We start from the raw sequence: 19,470 nt of genomic DNA, 5'->3' as shown, positions 1-19,470 counted from the left end.
GTGTATTCAGTTAGGAAAAGAAGAAGTCAAATTGTCCCTGTTTGCAGATGACATGATTGTATATTTAGAAAACCCCATTGTCTCAGCCCAAAATCTCCTTAAGCTGATAAGCAACTTCAGCAAAGTCTCAGGATACAAAATTAATGTGCAAAAATCACAAGCATTCTTATACACCAGTAACAGACAAACAGAGAGCCAAATCAGGAATGAACTTCCATTCACAATTGCTTCAAAGAGAATAAAATACCTAGGAATCCAACTTACAAGGGATGTAAAGGGCCACTGCCAATTCATGCCAACAGTACACTTATTTTAGAGATGTTCATACTGTATTTCAGTAGTTTCTTTTCAATGTTTTACTCTGTGGTTCTTTAAAAGATCCTCACTCGGTCAAGGTAGAAAGCTCTCTTTGAGGTTTAAATTATATTTTAAAAATCAAGTAGTCAAAACCATTTGTTTTTAGTCTTTCCCTCTAAAAAATGTAAGTGAATTTTTATCCTGGATTAGTCTATTGAAGTAAGCAGTGCATTACCAAAAGAGACCAACTCTCTGATTGCTTTAATATCATATTGCTTTCTTTATTTTGAACTTGGTTCAACCTAGATATGAAGATGACCTAGAACACTTCTGAAATTTCTTTCTAACTCCAGGATTCCTAAGACAATGATTGACAGTCAGCATTTCTACTGAAGTACATTCATTTAGTTGGGTGGATAAGGTGATTACTCTTCTAAAGGGTTATTATTCTGGATATGACTCGATGACTAAGTTGGACTGAAACATGTATAGTAGGAGAATGTGAAGTGGTAGATTCATTACAAATGTCCAGCAGGAATGTAATTTTATGTATCCTGGGTTTACTTTTGTAATCTGTTAGGTAAAAATAGGAAGAGGAACTTTACTCCTAGTGGCCACATCAACACTAATTTTCTTGCTGAAGTTCAAACTCAAGAACAACACTGATTTGCCTCTCTGCCGCCCCTTCAATCTGCAACTATAAAAAAAGAAATTAAAAGCAATGAAAAAGATTGGAAATGCCAGCAGACAGAGAGAGCTAGATGATCTGACGTAGAGAGGGAATAAACAATTATTTCCTCTGTTCTGAACTATTTGTTTCTGGAAAGGTAGAGAAGAAAATGATGGGGAAAAGGAAGCTTCTCCGGAGAACTTTGGTCCTTTCTATTGAAGGCTTCAGCAAGAAGAAGAAAAAGTTGTAAATTTGTGAGACTTGGGGCAAAAATGTAAGATGAGGTTCTATATTGAAGTATGGGATAAGGTGACTGTTGTACCTTAAAACAAGAGGTTTTGATTTTCGGAATAATCTGTCAAATGTGTCTCATACTATTCTAACTATTGGGCAGTGAAGCAAAAGAAACAAAAGCAAAAACAAAAAGCTCACTAACAAATATGTGGCACATACATGCAGAAACTTAAGGTTGAGAGAAGCCTTAATTGTAGGAGAACACAAATTTTAGGCACCAACTGCTACGACCTTATTACTTATCTGTCTTTATTGTGGAGTTTGTTCACAGATCTAAAGTGACTTGGTTGCAAAACAACAGATTTTCCTGAAGATTCAAGTGATGTGATAAAAGTCAGACTTTCTTCCCCTGGGTAAAGAACCTTCCCTCAATTCTAGATAACCTAAGACCTAGAGATGTCAAGTGACTTTTCCAATGTCATAGTTTGTTCAGAACAGAACCTGGACTGGCATTCAGGCTCCAATGATGGGTATGGAGACACAGGAGGCCCTGGCTTTGTTTCTTCCCCCTTCACCCCCTATTGGGTACAAGGAATGCTCTTCAAAGGACTGCTGGGATTCAATCAAAAGCTACTCCTCTACTTGAAGTAACAACAGCCTATAAGGGTTGCTTTAACAAATGAGTAAACCCTTTAGAGACATCCTAAAACTCAGTTTCATTTGAACTAACAACTAATCACCTGGCTCTGGATTCAGCTACTGCCAGTTTCAGTTTACTTCTGCCACTTACCACCAGGTCATTTTGGGACTGTTAATTAATGTCCCTAAACCTCGGTTTTCTTACTGTAAAATGGAGATTATTGTGATACCTACTTTTTGTGGTTCTTGTGAGGATTTATTCATGCAACTAAAAAATGAAGAACAAGAAGTATGAGATGAGAGTTTAATAAATAGAGAAAGGAGAGCCAGGTATGGAAAAATATAGAGTACAATACATATTAAGATAAATGAGTGAGTTTTTTATGTTTACTAAACCCTATTTTGTCTTGATATTTATTACACTCTATTTCTTTTCCTCCCTCCATTACTGAAATGCATTACTCTCACATATGCTTACCCTACTTTGCCTGGTTTATGGGCATCAACTGCATACCCAGCTCAAAGGTAGAGACTGAAAGATTTTTTAATCCATAAAAATTTTATCCCGGAAAAGTCAGTAGGAAAAATGTACTCAGAAATTAGCAAGTAGTGCTTAACACCACAGGCGCTCAGTGCAGTTATATGGGGAAAGATTCAGGCTGTGGCGAGAGATTTACAAAAAATTTTAGAGCTGGAATTGGCATTGGTGGTCATGTAGTTGACTTGTTTATTTTTAAAAAGGAGAAAGACAGGTTCAGAGAGATTGCTCATGTACCTGAGTTCTCATGGCACTTCTACTAGGAGAGTATCTCTCTTGATTCTCCACTCTTCTATTTATCTTCTGTAAGTTTTATTTTACCTCCTGTTTAATATTTCCCATACTTGATTGGTACGGGCATACTAATGCTTCTCCATAATTTGATTCCTACTGTTTGAATCTGGTGTGCTTCGTGCAGGACCCTACCAGGGAGTTTATAGTGCAGGTGTTCTTGTTGAATGAATTTCTTGGTGATGGCTCCTGCCTCACTTTTGTCTCTGAAGTTGGCAAAGATTCTCTACCACGGAGTGGAGTCTGGCCCACACCCACGACTATGTGTCTCCTCCTGTTATTTCCTTCATTACCCTGATTCTGTCTCTTGACAATTTCTGAGAGGTGGGTTAACAAACAAGAACAGCAGGTGGAACTAGTTGAAGAAGCCTCTCTTCCAAACAGGAAACATTTTATTCTGGGGAGACTTTTCCAGATAGTGTAACAAAGTGTTTACAGTAGGGGCAAACCTCAGCCAACCACTCTATCCCTGAAAGCCAAGACTGAGACCATCATGTCCCTTAGCCATGCACAAGATAGTGATATGTCTATAGCCAGGGACTTTGAGCTTTCTCTTTAAGTCCTTAGAGTCACAATAGTAAAGCCCATGAACCAAGACAGATCAATAAGATCTTTGCAAATCTCAACCATTTATCTCCATTGCTCTTAGTATTTACAGAATGGTAACAGCTACTCATTTGGTGGCAGTAGTTTCTATAAGCTTTAAACTTTAGACTAGTGACTCAAACTTGAGGGTTTATCAGAATTCCCAGAGGGTTGCTAAAACCCTCTTGGTTTTAGCAAATTGCTGGGCCATTCCCTAAGAGGTCTGGGGTAGGGCTCAAGGATTTGCATTTTTAACAAGCTTCTAAATGAAGCTGATGCTGTTGGATCAGGGACTGCATTTTAGGACGCACCACTAGAAGAGAAACAGGACTTCCCTGACTTTCACCCTCATTTTCTGCCTCAGCAGAAAATTATACTTTCTTTTTATCTTCAGCTGCTCAAACCCTTTATTCCAGTGCCAACAGGCTTGCAAATCCTTTTTGCACACTCAAACACTGATGGTCATTACAGCTCAGAGTCACACTTGTCTCTACATATTAATTCTGTAATGGGACATTTTGACTAATCAAACACAGACATTGCAGGAATAGACTACATCTCCAAGTGATACACTGGTATCACTTTGCATATGCTGATGTGCCTGGGGAGTTTGACTTGTGCAACTGAGAGAGGTGGGTGGAGGTGAAATTTATTGTAGCTAAGCTTCTCAGAAGGGAAGGGGTACGGCATGAAGAATGGCATTTTCTCTCTTCAGCTTGTTCCTTGGACTGGGTTTGAGCTCCCATGTTTACATGGATGAGGGAAAAAACGTTTAAGGAACTGGTTAGTAAAACTCTTTGTAGAATTCTGAGCATGAACAGACTTGTTTTGAGGCCAGGCAAAGGAGTGGGGCCTTCATAGTCTGATGCCTCTTGGTCACTGGTTAAGGGATCCCAAAGGAGGCATGCGAATTTTCAGGTGGATCAGGCTCTTTTTTTCAGTAGTCTGAGGGCAGTCATGTAGAAACAGGCTGGCTGTTGGTATCTAACCCACTCCAAAGGGAGGAGGGATATGCACAAACATAATAAAAAAGATATTCTTGGAGATCAGGGTGGAGCCATGAAATTACCCAACACAACAGAGAGACCATAAATATACGAAGCCAGTTGGGAAGGGCAAATGTGTGAGAATCAGTGAAAACATATTTACTGACTTTGATGATGACTCATCCTAATTGTTCTTCAAAACTGTGTTCATGAATCTCTGAGATGTTGGAGACTCTCCAGTTCAAAACTGTCCTCGGAAGAAGCCTTTTATTGACTCCTCAGTGGCATAAGATGCCTTGCTTGAGACATGGTGAGGACAGCCAACACAAGATTGCTCAGACTGAGGTTAGCAACTGAGCCTTTAAATTGTCTTGCTATGTTGCCTGATTCTTTCAGGCAGGGAGCCCAAGACTAGTGTGTTTGCTGGGACACTGCTAGTTTCTTTTCATGCTTACTTTCTTTGATTCTGAGTAGACAGGTGCCCCCTAAAGCAGTGGGCTGGGAATTTAGACACCTGTGCAGTAATAAATTTTGCAGCATCATTTGCATGCTTAACCTTCCTCTGCTTCTTTTATTCTCAAAAAGGTGCAGGCAAAGCCATTTCTGCAGATACTTCCAGGTTGCTGAACAAGGCTGGGGTTCTGATGAAATAAAATGAGGACTGTTTGTTAGGACTGTTTGAGTCTTATGTCCCCAGCTCCACATTTCTTTTAAAAAGGGCATATTGAGTGGCTGTGCTATTGCATCAGTGAATATATCCTGGATTTTTATTTCACCCATGACTCAAGGACCATATTATAATTTATCTTCCACATTCACACAGAATTACTAAAGTTGTGTTTTTCTATTCCATGGAAACAATACTGGTCATGAAATCAGAAGACATGGCCTTCAGTTGTGGCTTCTCACAAACTAGGTGACCTCCCCTATGACATGGCTAAGATTTGTTTTGTTTACTCAATATGACCATTGTGAAGGCCAAAAGTAGATAAATCAATCTACAGGCTATTAAGAGTAAAAAAAAATAAAGAGTTTCTAGAATAGAAAATATCATATAATTACTGACTATACTGGACCATTGTGATCAATATCAGTACACATATCCAAAGGGGTTGCCCTCCACCTTCTAGTTGGCTTTTGTATTTAGAGAAACCTGGGCTCAAATCCAGGCTATTTATTTTACAAGCTATTTAATCCCAAGAAAGGAATTGCAGCTCTCTGAGTACTACTTTTCACGTATTTGCCTTTTTGCATGTGGTAAGGATTATAACTAACACATATAAATGCCTCGAAGAAATGCCCCAATCAATGATATTTTATTATCATTTCACTTTTTGACCTTTGACAATTATAAAGAAACTCTGAGATGTTATAGAGCAAACTCTTGTGTGGCATTGAGTGTTATTACCAAGACATAAGATCCTTATGAAACCTCCGCCTTTGGCTCAAATACGGACTCCATAAAGAGGTGCTAAGTGTCCCTAAGAAAAAGGTACCTCAGAGGCAAACTGTCACTGATTTCAGAAATGTTGACACCTCTTTCCATTTTTCTGTTCACAGGGACCTAATTTTAGGCTCCATAACTTCTTTTAGTGACCACCTATGATTGGCTGACGTTGAGCCCCCTGCATAACTGCCTCCTCTGACCTTAGTTCATTGAATAATGCAACTTTTGCAGCAATGGACAGGACAATGCCATCTCTCCTGTGTAAGCTTCTTTGTCCGTCAGCATGCATTGAGCTTTCTCCTTCAAAACTCACTTTGCAATTATTGTCTATTACTCAAGCAATTGTTGTCTGTAACTCAGGTAGTACCTTTTTGCTCTTTTCACTTATTATCTAGACCCTATGGTATAGTACTATAAATACACACCTGCATGCCTTGAGCTTGCTTTCTTTCTTTTGTGTACTGACCTCTTCAGATACATTCTGAGTGTTTTCTGGGTGTGAACTATGCATTTTCTACCACTTAGCACTAATACAGAATTTACAGCCCACTGGGGTTTGGCATATGATAAGTTTTGATGTGAACTTACTCTCTGATGGAAAGTCAAAAGTGATTTCTATAGTGAGGATCTGTTTATTTCATGCGATTGATTGTTGCTAAGATTTAGAGGGTTTTCTCAGGAGGTATATCAATTGTGTTGCTCTGCTGAATACTTTTTAGGGTTCTTACAAATGTTTGACCAATGCCAGTACCCTGGAAGAGCAGAGGGCACCAGATGGGTATTCATATATTGAAGTTACTTGGTTTGAAAAATGCCAGACATAAAAGAGTACACACAAAATTATTTACTTGTATAAGGTTCAAAAACAGACAAAATTATGCCCTTACCTCTACCCTGGGGGTGCAGTCATTGGAGGAGAATAGGAAGAGCTTTCTGGGGTAATGCCAATGTACTATTTTGTGTCTCAATACGAAAGGATGGTTAGATAAATATGTTTAACTTTGTAAAAAGTTTTCCAGCTAAGTACTTACAATTTGTGCAGTTTTGTATCTGTATGCTATTCATTCATAAAAGAAAACATCTTGTTTGTGTTCTCTTATTAATTTTGTTTGACAAGAGAAAAAGCAACATCAGTTTGGGCTCAAAATAAAAATAATGTTATTGTGACTTACCTTAGATGCCTTCTGTCCTGTATATACCTTGGGAATGAGAAAACCTGCTCAAGTGGGGTCATCTCTAGGACTTAGGAACGTTTATAGAGAAGTGAAAGTCAGCCATCTATTTGAGGTGGAAAACCTAGAACTTGTCTTGCATAAACAACACAGAATGCCTAATAAGAAGTGGCTGATGACTCCTGTTTATTGTCTGTTGGGATCTGACAGCTCTCAATTCCTGGTGTAGGTCTGAAGAGAATGGCTCTCTTACAAGGCTCAGAGATAGACAGACATTTATGGAGATGTTATTAAGGTGTTTGCATGTCTTTTTAGGTATTCAAATCTCATGGTTTATGAGGGGATTCAAAATATCTGCCTGTAGGCTTTTTGTGAGAAAAGAAATCTTATACATAAACTAAGGCTCTCTAGGTTAACAGCATCATATTCTTACTAAGCACAAATTTCCTTGCTATAAACAAATGATTTTATATGTTTCTTTTCTTTTGCAAAAGTATTAGCAAACAAGCCCCAGTGACACTGTTTTATATTGCCTGTCTACCTAGAAACCAGATCTGCCAAAGAACGCAACTACATTCCCTGAGTGTCATGAACTTAACTCATATCACAGGAAGAGAAACTAAAGTCTGTCAACACATCTGGACAGGATTTTCTCACAATTATTTTCTCTGCTGGCCCAACAGACTTTGTACCAGGCTGTTGTGTGTTCTTCAAACCCATGGAATCCCCCTAAAAATAATTTACTAGCCCTAAAATTGTCGCATTTTATGCATCTCTCCTTCCCCAATGAATAACGGTATATAATATCTGGACACCATTTGGTTATTGGGAAATCATTCTCCCCTAATTCCTTGATGCTATGCTGAAATACAATTTCACATGCCTTTTCTCCCATTAATCTACCTTTTGTCAGTTGATGTTTCAGTAGATTTTTAGAGGGTAAAAGCTGAGTTTTATCTTCACCCCTTCAGTTTTGGCACGATGAGCAGGATGACTCAAAACCACTCTGCTCTTCTGGAAGCCACAGTCAAGGGAACCCAGGACCTGACAAGCTGGCAGAAGAGCAAGAAATTCTTGCCAGCCAGACTCCTGGTCTGTCTCTGTGGAATCCAGTAGAGCTGATGGTAAAATCATTGTATGTCTGTTTTCCTTTTCCAAATTTAAGATTAATAGGAGAAAAGCATTTATACAGACTAGTCTTAGGTTTAGTGACTCTGATGTATTTTTGTTACGAATATTCATAGTGTCTGATCTTTTCCCTCCCAGAAATAGTATTTTTTTATTTGTCTCTATCTTTCTGTGTTGTTTGTCCCTCTTGTCTTGTTGTATGACCTTAAGAGCTTGACTTGTGATCAAGTAGGAAAACTTTTTAGTCTTCACCATCCTGGGGGTGTGAATTTTTGGGGTCATGTCCAGTGGCCAGCCTGAAAAGATTAGAAACCCCAAGAAACCTAAGATATTAAGCACCACACCTGTTCCAAATGTGTCAAGCTCTCAAGGAAGTTTGCCTTAATAACAAGTCCCATTTATAGGGGCTTTTGTTGTTTTATATTTTTTATTTATTAATTTTTTTCCAACTTTTATTTCAGATTCAAGGGGTACATGTGCAAGTTTGTTACAGAGGTGAATTGCATGTCATAGAGAGTTTGGTGTACAGATAATTTTGACACCCAGATGATCAGCATAATACTCGATAGGTAGTTTTTCAATCCTCATCCTCCTCACACCCTCCACCCTCAAATAGGCCCCAGTGTCTAGTCCCTTCTTGTGTCCATGTGAACTCAATTTATAGCTGCCATTTATAAGTGAGAACATGTGGTATTTGGCTTTCTGTTTCTGCATTAATTTGTTGAGGATGATGGCCAGAAGCTTTATCCACGTTGCTGCAAAGGTCATGATCTCATTCTTTATATCTGAATAGTATTCTGTGGGGTATATGTATCACATTTTCTTTATCTATTTCACTTTGATGGGCATCTAGGTGGATTCCGTGTCTGCTATTGTGAAAAGTGCTGTATTGAACATAGTCATATATGTGTCTTTGTGGTAGACTGATTTATATTCCTTTAGGTATATACCTAGTAATGGGATTGCTGGGTTGAATGGTAGTTCTATTTTAAGTTTTTGAGAAATCACCAGACTACTTTTCACAGTGGCTGAAATAATTTACATTCCCAGCCATGTATGAGTGTTCCCTTTTATTCACAAGCTTGCCAACATCTGTTATTTTTTGACTTTTTAATAATAGCCATTCTGACTGGTATGAGATGGTCTTGATTTGCATTTCCCTAATGATTAGTGATGTTGAGCACTTTTTCATATGCTTCTTGGCTGTATGTATGTCCTCTTTTAAGAAATGTCTGTTCATGTCTTTAAGCCCATTTTTAAATGAGGTGTGTTTATTGTTGTTGTTTGTTAGTTGATTTGCTTAAGTTCCTCATAGATTCTTGATATTAAGCCTCTGTTGGATGTATAGTTTGCAAATATGTTCTCCCATTCTATAGGTTGTCTGTTTGCTGTGCAGAAGACAACCTATGGTTTAATTAGCTCCCACTAATCAAGTTTTTCTTTGTTTCAATTGCTTTTAGAGACTGTTACGAAGCTTTTGCCTGGGCTGATGTCTAGGAGGGTATTTCCTAGGTTTTCTTTTAGGGTTGTTATAGTTTCAGGTTTTATATTTAAGTTTTTAATCCATCTTGAGTTGATTTTTGTATATGGTGTAAGGAAGGGGTCCAGTTTCAACCTTCGGCATATGGTGAGCCAGTTATCCCAGCACCATTTATTGAACAGGGAATCCCATCCCATTGCTTATTATTGTTGGCTTTGTCAAAGATCAGATAGTTGTAGCTGTGTGGCTTTATTTTTGGATTTTCTAACCAGTTCCATTAGTCTATGTGTCTGTTTTTGTACCAGTACGATGTTGTTTTGCTTACTGTAGCCTTGTAGTATAGTTTGAAGTGGAGTAGCTTTTTCATAGTTTGATACGAATTGCATTGAATCTGTAAATTGCTTTGGGCAATATTGGCAGTTTAACAGTATTGGTTCTTCCTATCCATGATACTGGAATGTTTTTCCATTTGTTTGTGTTATCTCTTATTTATTTCAACAAGGTTTTGTAATTATTATTGTAGAGATCTTTTACCTCCCTGGTTAACTGTATTCTTAGGTATTTTATTCTTTTTGTGGCTATTGTGAACGGGATTTAATTTAGTGTATAGAAATGCTACTGAGTTTTATATACTGACTTTGTATCCTGAAACTTTATGGAAGTTGTTTATCAGAACTAGGAGCCTTTAGGCAGCAACTATAGGGTTTTCTAGGTATAGCGTCATATCATCTGCAAAGAGAGATTGTCAAATTTCTCCCTTTCTAATTTGATGCCTTTTATTTTATTCTCCTGCCTGATTGCTCTGGCTATGACTTCCAGCACTATGTTAAATAAGAGTGGTGAGAGTGAGCATCCTTGTCTTGCTCCAGTTCTCAGGGGGAATGCTTCCAGCATTTTCCCATTCAGTATGATGTTCCCTGTGGGTTTGTTATAGATGGCTCTTACTATTTTCAAGTTGTTAAACGATACCTTAAAATACCTTTGATGCCTAGTTTGTTCAGAGTTTTTAACATGAAGCAGTGTTAAATTTTATCAAAAGCCTTTTCTGCATGTATTGAGATAATCATGGTTTTTATTTTTTATTTTTTATTTTTTATTTTTTTAGTTCTGTTTATGTAAAGAGTCACATTTATTGATTTGTGTATGTTGAACCAACCTTGCATCCCAGGAATAAGGTCTACTTGATTGTGGTGGATTAGCTTTTTGTTATTGATATGGTTTGGCTGTGTCCCCACCCTAATCTAATCTTGACTTCCCATGTGTTGTGGGAGGGACCTGGTGGGAAGTAATCAAATCATGGAGCAAGTCTTTCTCGTGCTGTTCTCATAATAGTGAATAAGTCTCATGAGATCTGACAGTTTTAAAAAAAGGCAGTTTCCCTTCACAAGCTCTCTCTCTTTGCCTGCTGCCATCCATGGAAGATGTGACTTGCTGCTCCTTGCCTTCCACCATGATTGTGAGACCTCCCCAGCCACATGGAACTGTAAGTCCATTAAACCTCTTTCTTCTGTAAATTGCCCAGTGTTGAGTGTATCTTCACCAGCAGTGTGGAAATGGACTAATAAAGTCGTGCTGCTGGATTTGCTTTGCTAGTATTTTGTTGAGGATTTTTGCATCTGTATTCATCAGGAATATTGGCCTGAAGTTTCCTTTTTTTGTGTCTCTGCCACATTTTGGTATCAGAATAATGCTAACCTTATAGAATGGGTTAAGGAGAAGTCCTGCCTCCTCAATTTTTAGTATAAATTTCAGTAGGATTGGTACCAGCTCTTCTTTGTATGTCTGGGAAAATTGGGCTGTGAATCCTTCTGGTCCAAGGCATTTTCTGATTGGTAGGTTTTATTAATGGTTCAATTTTGAAACTTGTTATTCATCTATTCAGGGTTTCAATTTCTTCCTGGTTTACTCTTTGGAGGTTGTATATTTCCAGGAATTTCTTAATTTCTTCTAGGTATTGTAGTTTGTGTCCATAGAGGTGTTTATAGTAGTCTCTATGGGTTTTTTGTATTTTTATGGGGTGAATGGTAATGTCCTATTTATCATTTCTGATTGTATTTATTTGGATATTCTCTCTTTTTTTATTTATTAGTCTAGCTAGCAGTCTATCAATCTTATTCATTTCTTCAAAACACCAACTTTTGGTTTCATTGATCTTTTGTGTGTTTTTTATCATTTCCATTTTGTTCAGTTCAACTCTGACTTGGGTTATTTCTTTTATTCTACTATCTTTGGAGTTGGTTTGCTCTTGGTTTTCAAGTTCCTCTAGGTGTGACGTTAGGTTGATAATTTGAGATCCTTCTAACTTTTTGATGGGGGCATTTAGCACTATAAACTTTCCTCTTAACATTGCTTTAGCTTAGTCCCAGAGATTCTGATATGTTGTATCTTTGTTTTCTTTACTTTCAAATAATTTCCTGATTTCTGCCTTAATTTCAATGTTTACTCAAAAGTTATTCAGGAGCAGACTGTTTAATTTCCATTTAGTTGTATGTTTTTGGGAGATCTTCTTGGTATTGATTTATATTTTTATTGTGCTGTGATCTGATAGTGTGGTTGGTATGATTTTGTTTCTTTTGAAAGTGTTTAGAATTGCTTTATGATCTAGAGTGTGGTCAGGTTTAGAATATGTGCCATGTGAAGATGAAAAGAATGATTATTCTATTTTTGTTGGATGAAGTGTTCTGTAGATATCTGTTAGATCCATTTGATCAAGTGTCAAGTTTGGGTCCTGAAAATTTTTGTTAGTATTCTGCCTCAGTGATCTGTCTAGTATTGTCAATGGGGTGTTAAATTCTCCCACTATTATTATGTGGTTATCCAAGTATCTTCCCAAGTCTCTAAGAAGTTTTTAAAAATGAATTTGCATACTCTAGTATTGGGTGCATATATATTTTAGATAATTAATTCTTCTTGTTGGATTAAACCCATTGCCATTTTGTAATGCCCTTCTTTGTCCTTTTTGTTTTGATCATTGCTGGTTTAAAGCTGGTTTTGTCTGAAATAAGAATAGCAACCCTTGATCTTTTCTGTTTTCTGTTTGCTTAATAGATCTTTCTTCATCCTTTACTTTGAGCCTATAGGTGCCCTTACATGTGAGGTGGGTCCCTTGAAAACAGCATGTAGTGGTCTTGCTTCTTTATCCACTTGCCACTCTGTGCCATTTAAGTGGGGCATTTAACCCATTTATGTTCAAGGTTAATATTGATATGTATGGATTAGATCCTGTCATCATGCTGTTAGCTAGTTGTTATGTAGACTTGATTGCGTAGTTGCTTTATAGTGTTGATGATTTATGGATTTCAGTATGTTTTTGTGGTGGCTGATAATGTTTTTCATTTCCATGTCTAGCATTCCCTTAAGGGCCTCTTGGAAGGTCCGGTGGTAACAAATTCCCTTAGCATTTGCTTCTCTGGAAAGGACTTTATTTCTCCTTTGCTTATGAAGCTTAGTTTGGCTAGATAAGAAATTCTTGGTTGAAATTTCTTTTCTTTCAGGATGTTGAATATAGCCCGCCAATATATTCTGGCTTGCAGGGTTTCTGCTAAAATATCCACTGTTAGACTGATGGTGTTCTCTTTGTAGGTGACTTTCCCCTTCTCTCTAGCTGCCTTTAGTTTTTTTTCTTTCACATTCACCTCAGAGAATTTAATAACTACATGTCTTAGGGATGGTCATTTTATACTGTGCCTCTCAGAGGTCATCTAAATTTTCCAAACTTACATGTCAAGCTATCTATCAATGTTGGGGAAATTTTCATGGATGATATCCTCAAATATGTTTTCCTAGTTGCTTGTGCTCTCTCCTCTTTTAGGGATACCAAGAGTGGTAGATTTAATCTCTGTACATAATCCCACATTTCTCTGAGGTGTTGTTTATTTTTTAAAATTCTTTTTTGTTTATTTTTATCTGACTGAGTTAATTTGAATAACTGGTCTTTGGGCTCTGAGATTCTTTCATCAGTTTAGTCTGTTCTACCATTAATACTTTCTCTTGTGTTATTACATTCTTGTAGTGAAGTTTTCATCTCTATTAGCTCAGTTTGGTTGTTTCTTAAAATGGTGATTTTATCTTTCATCTTTTGAATCACTTTACTGGATGCCTTAGATTCTTTGGAACAGGTTTCAAGTTTCTCTTCAATCTTGATGGTCTTCATTACTATCCAGATTCTGAATTCTATGTCTGTCATTTCAGCCATTTCCTTGTGGAATCATTGCTCGGGAGCTAGTGTGATTGGAGGCAAGGAGGCACTCTTTCAGAGTTTCCAGTGTAATTGCAATGGTTCTTTCTCATCTGTATGAGCTGATGTTTCTTTAGCTGTGGTGTAATTTGGGTATAGTCAGTTTGCTTCATCTCTAGGTGTTTTCAGAGGGCTGAGGCTTTGTGCAGGATCTTTATTTGTGGCTGAATTCTTCTCCTTGGTTTCACAAGAGGGTATATCAGCAAAATATTTTTGGTTTTGCAGTTTGGATTGCAATCCTATAGATGGTGCTTAAGTGTAATGGCCAGTAGGTAAGCTTTTGCTCAGCCACGTGGCTCCTGTGTATTTCCTGGTGTTTGTAGCTATGCTCCCTCTCAGTGCACTGAGAGTGTGGGTTTCTCTCCCACTTGAGTCCTGGCCTCAGATCTCAGCTTGACACTCCCAGGCTGCATACTGCAGCCCTGGAGCAAGCTTAGGCTCTTTGTTTCCTCCCCGACTTGGGGGCAACAGAGGTGAGGACCTTGGCAGAGGCAATGACAGAAGGCCTTTCACTTGCCTCTTGGGGCTCCACCCCAGAGAAAAACAGAGCTGCTGTCAATCAAAATTATTAGCCCAGGGTGGGGCAGCTGCATTGCCTGCCCAAGAAAGGGGGTCTTACCTGATAATGAACAGGGGAAACGGGGCACTTGCAGAGAAGACAGCCTGACCCCTTCTCCATAGGGCAGCAGCAGCATACCGGAGGTGCAAGTAAAACAGGCTCTGTTTCTTCGCCATCCTAGTGGCAGCAAGGACAGGTATTGCTACAGTGGTAGTAGCAGGGAGGCTGACAGTTGCCTCTGGAAATTCCACCACAGAGAGACACAGAATCACTGTGAATAATGGAAGATTCAGCCAGGGGTGGAGTGACTGTGCTATCGGCCCAAGCCAGGGCCCCTGCCTAGTAAAGAGCAGGAGACTGGGGGCTCACAGGGAAGATCCTTTGGGGATCCACGTGGGCCTGAATGGTATCCCTGCCCAGATTCTGGCCATGTCTCCATGTCAGTCTAGAGGCCCCAGTGGGAGGGCATGGAGTGGGTAGAGGGAACTTCCTGTGTCTAGGATTTTAATAATCTATGGCAGAAGTGGGCCATGGGGACTCTCACTCACTTGCCATTTCCTGTAATAGGGAGCCTCCCATGGCTCCATGCCAGTTCCTGATAGGTGGCTGTCCTGCCTCACTCGTCTCTGTTCTCTGTGGGTCACATTGCTTCCTTGATGAATCCCCTGTTGTTTTAACTCTTACTGCCTCATTAATCCTGAGAAAGTTCAATCCTAGGAGGGCCTACCTGGTGGCATGGATAAATGGGTCTGTGACTGGCAGCCCTTCACAAATTTGTGTGATACTGAAGGTGCCGTACACACAAACACCATCCTCAACCATCTGTAACAACAAGTCTTTTGCTACCTTAATCTATTTCTGGGAATGCATTTTTTGGCAATCATAAGGGTTACAGTATCTTTGCCTACTTTAAAAATACCACTTACATTTACATTTATGGTATTCTAAACCTGGAAAGTTTTCTCTGGGACTACCCATGAAAAAGGCATATTGGCTTGATTTGCTTTTGGAATAAATAAATTAGCTATATTTAAAAGAAAATCTTTTAGAGTGCTCCCATTTTAAACAGCTATCTTATTGGTACTTATGAAAAGATACAAAGGAAACATAACCTTAGAAACTCCTTTGACGATATTTTTTTAAAAGGCAGAAATCAGATGTAAAATGAAATCCTTTGTATGCACAAACTGCCTGCTTTGGATCTTCTCTGAGATTTGCAAAAAAGGAGCTCAAGCCTGTAGTCTAGTGGCTAGGGTACCATGCTTTTAGTGCCGTGGCCAAGTTCAATTCCCAGTCAGGGACCCAGTCCTTTGGAGGTACTGGATATAAATCCTTTAAATCCAGGAGGAAAAATAAACATTTATAAAAATTAGGTTGGGGCTCTCACGGAGGCAGCTAGCATGAGGCTGAGGAGCACTGAGCCTCACATGGTGCCCTGCACTGCCAAGACAAGTGAACAATACATTAAGGATGGCTAAAGGTGGCCTCAAAAACCCAAAAGGCAAAATGTCTGCTAATGTCTTTTTTGTGAAGGCATGCAGAGAAGAACATAAGAAGTTGAAACCAGATGGCCCTGTCAGTTTTTTAGAATTTTCAAAAGTTCTCTGAGAGGTGAAAGACAGTTTGGAAAAGAGAAGATAAATTTGATAAAATCTCAAAGGTGGATAAACTATGCTGATTGGGAAATGAAGGATTATGAACCAGCTAAGGGACACGAGAAGAAAAAGGTCCCTAATGCCCTCAAAAGCCCACCGTCTGGATTCTTCCTATTCTGTTCAGCATTCTACCCCAAGATTAAATCCACAAAACCTGGTATCTCTGTTGAAGTTGTGACCAAAAACTGCTGGGTGAGATGTGGAATGTGTAAGTGGCAGTGAAAAGCAGTCTTGCATCACTAAGGCGGTGAAGCTGAAGGAGAAGTATGAGAAGGATGTTGCTGACTTTAAGTCTAAAGGAACATTTGGTGGCACAAAGGGCTCCACTAAATGTTGCCTGGAAAAAGGTAGAAGACAAAGACAACAAGGAGGAAGAAGAGGAGGTGTCGGGGAGGAAGATGAATAAAAACTGTTGATCTGACTCTGCGTGAGTATCTTAGAGTAGGGGAGCACCAAATGCACATATCTCTTATTTAAGAAGTGTCTATTGCCCTCATTGGGTCTAATTGCAAAATTTGATCACGATCATATTGTAGTCTCTCAAAGTGCTCTAGAAATGGTCAGTGGTTTACATGAAGTAGCCATGGGTGCCTGGAACACCCAGAAACAGTATCAAAGTTTATATAACTCTAAACATTTTTAAAATGAAAAGGCACTCTTGTGTTCTCCTCACTCTTTGTACTTTGCTGTTGGTGTGACAAGGCATTTAAAGATGTTTCTGGATTTTTTTTTTTTTTTTTTTTTATTTGCAAGGTGGTGTTAACTATATGGTCATTGACTAGAAATTCTGAGTTATTAACTGTATGCATCTACATTTTGTAAAAGGAAAGAAACAACTGAGACAAACTCTCGATGACCCTTGCTCGGCATTGAGGCTGTGGAGCATGATGCCTTTGAAGGGACCACAGCTCAGGGCATGCATGGTGAGGCTGGGTCTGTTTCCACTGCAATGGGCATCCATTTAGCTTTAGGTTGTTTTGTTTATATATATCGTGACATCACATTGTGCTGACATTTTTGGCTGTGGAAAAAGGGAGATCAGCTGGCATGAGAAATGGTTGAATTTTTTTTTTTTTTTTTTTACATTAAGAGTGGTCGTTTTAAAACAAACGACAGAGTCTTTCATTGTTAACAAAGCAAACAGCCACTGTATCAATGAAAGTTTAAGAACTGGCCAGGTGTGGTGGCTTATGCCTATAATTATAGCACATTGGAAGGCCAAGGCAAGTGGATTACTGGAGCTCAGGAGTTCAAGATCAACCTGTGCAACGTGGCAAAACCCCATCTCTACAAAAAAATACAAAAAATTAGCCAGGCATGGTGGTGTTTGCCTAAAGTCCCAGCTATCGGGAGACTGAAGTGAGAGGATCACTTGAGCTCTGGAGGTCAAGGCTGCAGCGAGCCGTGATCACATCACTGTACTCCAGTCCGGGCAACAGAACAAGACTCTGCAAAAAAAAAAAAAGTTTGAGAACCTTGTGTGCTTAAACATATTTTGCTTTTGTGTGTTTAGAATACTGAAATGTTTTAAGTTAAATAAACAGTATTATATTTTAAAAGTTAGCTTAAATTGTCCGTTTTAAATTTATGTGACTATTGCTTCTTTTTGGGTACCCATTTATTATTGATCTATTTTGCTCCCCTGGATAGCTATTGTTTTTCTGTTGTCTAAGTTGCTTTCTTCTTTAACTTTCTTTGGGAGCTACACTGGATGTTGTGAGGACAGCTTCTTGACGTTTCTTTGGACACCCTTTGTACATCCTTGGTTAAGTCATAAAGATTTGTTGGTTTTGGTTCTGAGTCACTAGGTAACTTTGGATTAAGAGAAAGGTGAAGAAAAGGTTCAAAGGCCATAAATATTGGCTGTTTGTCCTGGCTAAAGTTGGATAACAAGAGATTTAAAAGATTGAAAGGAAAACCCTCCATGGTCAATAGTCAGCTTAATTAAAAGCTGATATTCAGGCCATATATATATATATTTTTTAAAGTTTCTCTGTTCTCTTTTGGATTCTGTTTCTCCCTTGGGATTTTTTTCTTCAGTTGACTGAAACCCCATTTTAATTACAAGTTTGGTCCTTCTGTTCACTTCCTTTCTTGTTGGCATGTTTTTTCCTGAGAAAAATGTAAAATTTCACTAGCCTTTTTTAGAAGCTTAAAATCTCCACAAATCAGCTTCTCAAAGACGTGTTCTTTCATTTGCTGTTATTTCTCCTTCCTTCTGCCATCTTTGATGCCACATGAAGGGATCTAGAGGGGACTTCTAATGACTCTGAGACCCCCTTGAGAAACACACACACACACACACACACACACAAAGTCACCACCTACCCCCTTATTTTGGAGTTCTCTGTATTTTTGTGAACCCCAAGAATTATGGGCAGGTGGGCAGGTTCCTTTTAGGTCTAAAGCTCTGATCTCTTACATTGAGCTCCCTAATCCCTTTGGGTTTTGTATACCCACATACATATATGTGTGTGCTGAATGTTGTGTATATATGTATGAATATGTCTAAACAGGTATTTTTATATTGTCTACATGGTACCAAATTGACTTATAGGTACTCATAAATTCAATAAATAATCCTAAATAGTTTTCTAAGTTCATGTGACTCTAGTAATCTTTGGTAAATAAAAATGTTTATTTTAATGTATGTACTTAAAATTACCAGAAGTATGGAAAAGAATTTTGTATGTAATGTGTACAAGAAAATCAAGATGTATTTTTGGTGAGAAAAGTTATAAAAAGCCATGAAGACCTGTGGCTTTGTGGAGAAAAAAGGTGGCTTTGTGGAGAAAAAAGTTAATTTTGTCTAGTTTAAAGGATATTTAAAGATTGTTTCAACATGAAGGGATAAAGTAAGAATGATGTAGATAAAACCAACTGGATATAGAAAGTTGAAGGAAGAAAAATAATAAACAGATGGAAAGAGGATATAAAAGGTTTATGGAAATCTTAACTTGTGTGATCAAAGCTGAGTGATATTGGATGAATTTATTTATCAAGTTTTATTAAAATTAGCTTTAATATTAAAAGTACACTAATGAAATACTAAAACCCAGTTTTCTCTTTTAAATGAGATTTTTCTGGTAGAATTAATAAAAGATAGTAAAACATTATTGTTCCTCTTTTGAGTAAATTGCAGAGAGAGAAAGAGGAAGAGAAAGAGAAATAGATTCTGTGTATCCCATGTTATTAATCATACAATCAAAAGAGCTTTCTTAGGCCTTTTGATTATTTAAAAAGCTGTCTCATTATCAAAGAGTAAAAGATTTTGCTTTTAATTTTTTTAAAATTATCACTTTGGCTAAACAAATGGCTATTACTGTACAGTGACCTGTGATTCTATTTTTGAAGTGTTTTAAAACTTTGACTTATTTAGCAGTTTCTCAAAATCAAATTTCAAATTCCAAATTATTTTTTTTTATTATACTTTAAGTTCTGGGATACATGTACAGAATATGCAGGTTTGCTGCACCCATCAACCCGTCATTTAAGTTTTAAGCCCTGCGTGCATTAGGTATTTCTCTAATGTTATCCCTCCCCTTGCCCCCC

This window comes from Rhinopithecus bieti, unplaced genomic scaffold (assembly GCF_001698545.2).
Source record: "Rhinopithecus bieti isolate Rb0 unplaced genomic scaffold, ASM169854v2 scaffold_1682, whole genome shotgun sequence".
Classification (NCBI taxonomy): domain Eukaryota; kingdom Metazoa; phylum Chordata; class Mammalia; order Primates; family Cercopithecidae; genus Rhinopithecus; species Rhinopithecus bieti.
This window is presented reverse-complemented; position numbering follows the sequence as displayed.